The following is a 7801-nucleotide window of genomic DNA, read 5'->3' on the forward strand; positions in this document are numbered from 1 at the left end:
TATGTAAAAGAAACATTATTAAAGCTTAAATCACATATAAAACCCCACACATTAATAGTGGGAGACCTCAACACCCCACTTTCACCACTGGACAGATCCCCCAAATCGAAACTTAACAGAGAAATAAAGGAAAACAGGACCCCAAGAAAGACACAGGGATCGCCCAACGACAGAGAAATGGAATGAGATCTACATGAACAGCCTGGACAGGAGTGGGGGTAGTGAAGGGCGAGGGTCGAGGGAAAGAGAGCTTGGGTGAGTGGGAGATCCCAGCTGGATCAAAAACAGAGAGGGAGAACAAGGAATAGGAGACCATGGTAAATGAAGACCACATGAGAATAGGAAGAAACAAAGTGCTAGAGAGGCCCACAGAAATCCACAAAGATACCCCCACAACAGACTGCTGGCAATGGTCGAGAGACAATCCGAACTGACCTACTCTGGTGATGGGATGGCCAAACACCCTAATTGTCGTGCTAGAAACCTCATCCAACTACTGATGGATCTGGAGGCAGAGATCCATGACTAGGCCCCAGGTGGATCTCTGGGAGTCCAATTAGCGAGAATGAGGAGGGTTTATATGAGAGAGAATTGTTGAGACCAAGGTCGGATAAAGCACAGAGACAAATAGCCAAACAAACGGAAACACATGAAATATGAACCAATGGCTGAGGGGTCACCAACTGGATCAGGCCCTCTGAGTGGGTGAGACAGTTGATTGGCCTGATCTGTTTGGGAGGCATCCAGGCAGTGGGACCGGGTCCTGTGCTCATTGCATGAGTTGGCTGTTTGAAACCTGGGGCCTATGCAGGGTCCCTTGGCTCAGCATGGGAGGAGGGGACTGGACCTACCTGGACTGAGTCCACCAGGTTGATCTCAGTCTGTGGGGAAGGCTTTGCCCTGGAGGAGATTGGAATGGGGGGCGGGCTGGGGGGAAGGTGAGGGGGGCGGGAGGGGGGAGAACAAGGGAATCTGTGGCTGATATGTAGAACTGAACTGTATTGCAAAATAAAAAAAAAAAAAAAAAAAAAAAAACAAATGAAAAATTTCGTGTCGCATGTGGAGAATCTATCCCGGTTCATTTAATAGCAATGACCCTCAGGGTACTACGTGTTTCAGAAATGTTAGGGAGAGCCATTGTTGGGTTTTTATTCTCTAAGTGTGAGAAATGGGGGTGGAATGCCAGCCGGCCTTTTACAGAGGAGAAACTGTGATGAGTTAAAATTCCTCAGTAAATTGTAAAGTCATTGATAAACTGCTCAACACGTGCACTGCTACATTCATCCTTATATTAGAATCTGGTATGTTTGACTGATTGGAAATTCATATGAAATGGATAACAATTCAGAGATGTTAACTTAAAATTTTCATTTTTTATAGCCATGTGCTTGCAGCATGTACTGATTGTGAATTATAAACACATTTCTTAAAGTGACATTCAGTATGTAAAATAACCATATTGATTACTAAAATAATGTTTTTCTTCCATACTTAAAGGCCCCAAATCTTTAATATTTTCTTCAATATAATGGTTGATAAGTGGTTTGTAAATGAATAAACAAATTTCATTAAATCATTCCTCAACTCATCGTATTTTCATTCCATATTGATCCAAGTAAATAATACTTTAGACAGGGGAAATGTAATCTTCTGAGAGGCAGAACAGTTGTTTGTCATTTATCACAGAGACTGTGAGCAATGTCTTGGGGTTAATTTTGAATTTTGAATTTTTTGGTTCTTCAAGCTGCTTTAACTCTGTACTTGTGGTAGGTGACACTTGAGAATTTCTTAGCCTTTGCTCTGTCATCTTCATCTTTAATGACTGTTGTTATTGTTGTCACTTTATCTCTACCTAGAAGATAAAAGAGAACTTGATTTACTGTTCTAATATCAAAGATGGAGAACGTTATCAATATTAATGCTGAGTGTCCTATTTAAGGTAATTATGAATCTTCTGGGTTTAATAATCAACCCAGACGACTAAGATGTGCATGTGTAGATCTCTTGTATATGTGGCATGTTTGTCCTTTTCTAGGATATTTTTCACTCTTTGTTCCGCATGTATGTCATAGTAATAAATCACAGCATCACTGGGTTCTTCCCTTTGGTATCTAAGAAGTGTCAAAAAAAATCTATCAAGTGAAACATTGATTCTGATTATGGAAGAGCATCCAGAGTTATTGGTATGTTAATTGAACGTGGTTTGGGAAAAAGTGTCATCTGTCTTACAGCATTCATTTGCATATTAATAGCAAAACTTTCTTCAGTGGAGACATACTCTGATTAAAGCACTAACATGAGAACTAGCTTAGAGCTAATATGATCTGAAATTGTGAACTTAATCATCTTAATTTCTAAAGGAAAAGTCTCAGACAAACTGTTTTCATAAAAGAGAAAAGAATGGGAAACAGAGAGATGGCTCAGCTGTGAAGAGCATGGCCTGCTCTTTGGAGGTCATGAGTTTGTTCCTAGCACCACACAATGGCTCATAACCATCCATATCTTCAAGGGATCTTCTGCCTGCTTCTGACCTTTACAAACACTAGACATGCATATCATACACATACATGCAAGCAGAATGCTCATACACATAAAATAAATAAAATTTAAAAAGTAGTACAGGAACAGATTGGAATAACTGATATCGTGTCTACACAACATAAGGAACAAAGAAGGGAGTTCTCTGACAGCTGATATCAAACATTTCTGAATGTGTTGAATAAATTTATTTCCTAACACAACATAGAGCTTTGTGCTGCCAGAAGAGTTATCCAGCATTCTTTAAAAGACGGAGAACTTTGCACCAAGAGGTTGGCATAAGACTTGAGAACCCTGGAGCACATTCCTCCTGTAACTGAGGGTTATTATGAAGATTTGTATTAATTATGCAAAGCAGGTAGATACTGATGCCACCCCATGTGTCCTGAAGGCTTCCCAACTGAGTCTAGCTTAGATTCTATATCAGAAGGGCCCTTCTGAGCACCTTCCTTTACATTTCTTAACCAAGAAATTTAAGTTGTGAAAAATTATGTCGTCATATTAAACTCTTGTTCAAAAGTATTGGAAGGGTTTTCCTAAATAGAATTCACGTTTTAAAGTTCTCATTATGTAATCCAGCGACTTCAGACTTTGTTCAGCAATTGTGCAGTTACTTTGGTTGAATACTTACTCAAATCATGAGGATAATAGTTTGTTCAACTACAGTATGGTTTTGTAATTTATATTTTGATACATTCCCTATACTTCAACAACTATTAACAACTGCGTCTCTCTCTTTCTCTCTTCTTTCATTCTTTCTTATTTTGAGATATCATCTTACATAGTCCAAACTATCCTTAGATCTCCTATGTAGCTAAGGGTGTCCTTTAATTTTAGACTCATCTACTTTTCAATTCCCAACTGCTGGTGTTATTTGTGTGTGCACCACTGTGGCCAGTATTGTTTTCCTTTTCTTTTCTTTTCCTTTCTTTTCTTTTCTTTTCTTTTCTTTTCTTTTCTTTTCTTTTCCTTTCTTTTCCTTTCCTTTCTTTTCTTTTCTTTTCTTTCTTTTTTTCTTTTTTTGGATTCTTTGAAATTGTCATACATGTAGACAGTGGATTTTGAATTTTGGTTTTATTCACTGCCATTCCTCTCTTTCTTCACCTTCCTCCCAAATACAAATACTGCTTCTTTTCATCAAGCTCCCATCCTTATTTTATGACTGTTGTTTTATGTTTTAGGACATTTTGAACTTGATATTAATTATGGTTACCTTACAGGAGCATGAGTTGTTTCTTCTCCTTCCTCTTTCACCTCCTCCTCTTCCTCTTTCTTCTTGTTCCTGTTCTTCTTGTTCTTGTTCTTCTTCTTGTTCTTGTTCTTCTTGTTCTTGTTCTTCTTGTTCTTGTTCTTCATTGTCATCATCATCATCATCATTTTCCTCCTCCTCCTTCCTTTGTCTTCTTTTATCTTCTTCTTAATATTTCATTCTATAGCCCCGTCTGGCTTGAATTGCACTGAGTACCTTTAACTGGCTTCAAACTCACTACAATCTTCCAGGCACACTCCCAAAGTGCTAGGATCCCAGCTGTGACCCACCTTACACAACTAGAAACAGACTTAATGTCCAGCATGAGCTGCTGATGAGCAAGCTCTGGGATCTTGTTAAGTGCTTTCTTACTTGCAATTTAAAAGTCTTTTCAAGTTACTTCTCATTCAGAGCAGAAATAAACGTCAAAGTTTATATAATTTCTTTGTCTTTTATTCCAAATTATACTTATTTATCAAAAAGATGATACTTATTAGCAACAATCAGTTATGTTGTCATAATATACATTTTATATATTTCTCTTTCATCTTACTATCTTTCATTGATAGGAGTCCATCCAATAAATCATAAAGTGGTCATAATACTGAGAGAAGCACTGAAACCCTTAAGGAGATCATTAAAATCCTGAGCTAAGTAGGACAGGCATAGACAATATATGAAGATTAGTGATATTATTTTATAATTACAAATTATTTCCAACTCCTGACTGGACAGATATATCTGAAAACTTCTGTGAAACTGGCATGGACAGGTCCTCTAAAATTCATGTGTTGGGAATTCAAACCCAACACATGATAATGATAATGACCCTTGGGAGGTAATTAGGACTCAATGAGGTCCTGAAGTGGGGCCCCCACCCTGGTGTTAGTGGAGTTATTAGAGGAATAAAAGATAATGAAAGCTAATTTGCCTGCATCGCTCTGCCTTGTGAAACTTTCTAACATGTTATGATGCCTCAAGAGTACCCTCCTAACAGGTGACCCAAATGCACCAGACCTTAGGTCCATGAGCCAAATAAAGCTATATACATTTCACAGTCTCAGGTATTTTGTTATAGTAACAAAAATGAACTGAAAATAATACCCACAACATATAAGAATGTCTTCTCTTCATGTTCAGACCTGCTGATCTTTTTGTTTTTCCCTGTGTGGGTGAATAATACCATCTAGTATCATCCTATTACTTAATCATAAAACTGATTATCAGCCTTCCTATCTCTTTCTCATTTAACCATTATATGTATAGGGACTAAAGCAGTATACATCATGCACATTTGTCACAATCACCTTCACAAAAGTACAAACATGACTGTGGTGTTTCTCTGCTGAGAATCCACTGATTTCTTTCACTTTCAAGTTGAGGCTTTCAAAGGGTCATGAGTTTTTTAACAAATGACTCCTTTGATGTTTATTACAAAAGCTTAATCTACTGTCACTGATCGCTGTGAAGCATACCTGCACTTATTGCTATTTTTATTATATATAGCATTTCTGTTTTCCTTCCAGGTCGAACCTCCATGTATGGTTTTCATTCTACCTAAACACATTTTGTCACTTCTGTCTACTTAGCTAACACTCATCATCTTTTTATTCACACCTTTATTATGTCTCTGGATTCCGTGCACCTTCTATGAGCTGCCACATAGTCACAGATTTCTTTGACCCAGAGCTTATGTTGAACCTCACTTGTTTCCCAGTGGGTGTAGCATCTTGTTCTTAAAGCCCATATTTCTTATTTGTTTCTTCCACTGTCTTGCACAGTGTCTGTCTTATAGTGCACAAAAAATTTTTAGTACCTGTATGAATAAGTGAAAAGATTCAATCAGATCAACTTCTTAACTTTGAATTTCTTGAATTTTTCTGGATTTTATTGTTAGGAACTATTTACAACAATGTGGATCAACCCATGTGCTACACATATGCATGCTTAACAAAAACATTTTTTACATAGTGCTTTATTTATAAGGAAATCATTTCTCCTACACACTCCTTACAATCATCCCTGTGGATCAAACTTAAGACCTTAGAAGTATCCCTGTGTGCATGTGTATATGTGCACATTTGTATTCTTGTAGGTGTATGTATTGGATAGTTTCTGTTCCTGTATGTTACCCAGTGTTCCTGTGTTTATGTTTATGTGTGCTCCTATGAATGTATTGCTGAGTGTGGGAGGGGCATCTGTGTGTATTCATGTGTTTGTGGGTCTACATATCTATATTTGTGTATCTCAGTGTAGTGTCCAGAGATTAATTCTAAATGTTGTCCTGTGTCTTTTCACAAAAGAGTCTTCATGGTCCTGAACTTCACTAATTAGGCTAGACTGGCTGGCCAATGATCCCCAAAGGTTCATCCCATCTCTGCCTCTCCAGTGATCAGTTTATAAACAAGGGTAGCACTGTGCCTATCCTTTACATGAGTGTTGCAGATCAAGCTTAGGACTCCTTGCTTGTATACAAGTCTTTTTTAGACTTACTGATCTCCCAGACTTTTACAAGCATCATTGCTCTCTACTTACTTGTTCATTTTCAACATTCAAGTCTTTTGGAAAGTTACTCCCAACACCTGTTGGGGCTTTATGTCTTTCTACTCTTGAGACCTATAGTTATTCGGTGACTCTTGTTCTCCTCATTTTCTACACATTGTTTTCCACGAATACCTTCTCCTGTTCACATCACACCTACCCTCAGCAATCTAATGTCTGAAATGTCACTTTTATAATTAATCTGAAATTGAAATTTACTGATACTCTTCTATGTTTGAAAGCCACTCAATAGTCATCCAAGTTACCTAGAAGAGTTACAATTTAGTAAAAGCTATGTCACAGAACTATCTGTGTTTGTGCCAAATCTATGTCTTCTTTCTCTTGGTCACACCAATCAATTCTATCTTTGATTCCACCACTAATAGATGGTATTTCAACAGCATTGTCTCTTGAACAGAAGTCAACAGTACAACCTTCCCTTGGCAAATGTGATAGGTTTCTGTGTAAGGTGTTCTGGATTTACTTGCAGTAATGATACAATATATGCAACTACAATATTGTGGTTAAGAACACAAGTATTTATAACTGAGTCATGATGCCAATATTACTACATACAACACTAGCAAAGACACATGCTTTGCACACTAATTTTTTCTCTACAAAGTTATAACTGTCTTATTGAAATGTTAAGAATTAGACATATAATTGGGACATAATAAACATTGTCATTAGTTGGCTACAAAATAGGTAATAGCACTCTGTCTTAGTCTCTGTCTCTTTCTCTCATTGTCTTGCTATATAACATTGTTATTTGAATATTAAATACAATAATTTGAGCATAAGATTTACTATAGTTTTTATAAATTGTATGTGCTTAACTGAAATTGGTCTGTGTAGATGTTGTTATCATTATTATAACCTCATTAACATTTTCATTAATATAAATCATGTTGTATGTATATTTGACAAGTTTTGTAAGATATTAACTCTGTCTCACAACTTCGAGCAATCCTAATATTAAAATCATAGTAATCCCTTTGCTGTGCAGCCAATAGGTTGCTTCTTACAGAAATGTTATATGTTTTGTTTTAACTAAGATTACAGTAATAGCTTGGCTAGTTGCACATTACATAGTATTCCCTCTTCTTAAAAGTATTCCTGTGAATAATTAAAAAATATACATTGCTTTAATTGCTAATAAGGAGAAGGAATAGTTAGTCCAAATAGTGAACAAATGAACAGTCATTTCTTATGTGCAAGAAATTTGCTCTGAATGCTATTTATTTCCATTGTGCTTTGCAAACAGCTTTAAAATACCTGTTATCTCTTGGTTTATTGTGAAACAAGTATTTTAATATCATCTCAAAAGTTATGATCTAAGGCATAAACACACTTGGACCAAAAGGAAAATTAATGATAATGCACTGTTTAAGTATACTTTGTGCTCTGATATCTCAAGTTTTATGAGTCAAGAAACTTAAATTCTGTCACAAGTACATGATTTTCACTTAC

The 7801-nt window shown here is 36.6% G+C and overlaps 1 long non-coding RNA gene across 1 annotated transcript; it reads right to left on the minus strand.

The window, feature by feature from the left end:
- Positions 1-1573: 1573 nt before the first annotated feature.
- Positions 1574-5727, minus strand: LOC131895281 (uncharacterized). Its single transcript, XR_009375139.1, has 2 exons — positions 5405-5727; positions 1574-1852 (listed from the first exon to the last, which is right to left on the minus strand). It is a non-coding gene; the product is annotated as an uncharacterized LOC131895281 (long non-coding RNA).
- Positions 5728-7801: the final 2074 nt, after the last annotated feature.

This window comes from Peromyscus eremicus, chromosome 18, assembly GCF_949786415.1.
Source record: "Peromyscus eremicus chromosome 18, PerEre_H2_v1, whole genome shotgun sequence".
NCBI classification, from domain to species: Eukaryota; Metazoa; Chordata; class Mammalia; order Rodentia; family Cricetidae; genus Peromyscus; species Peromyscus eremicus.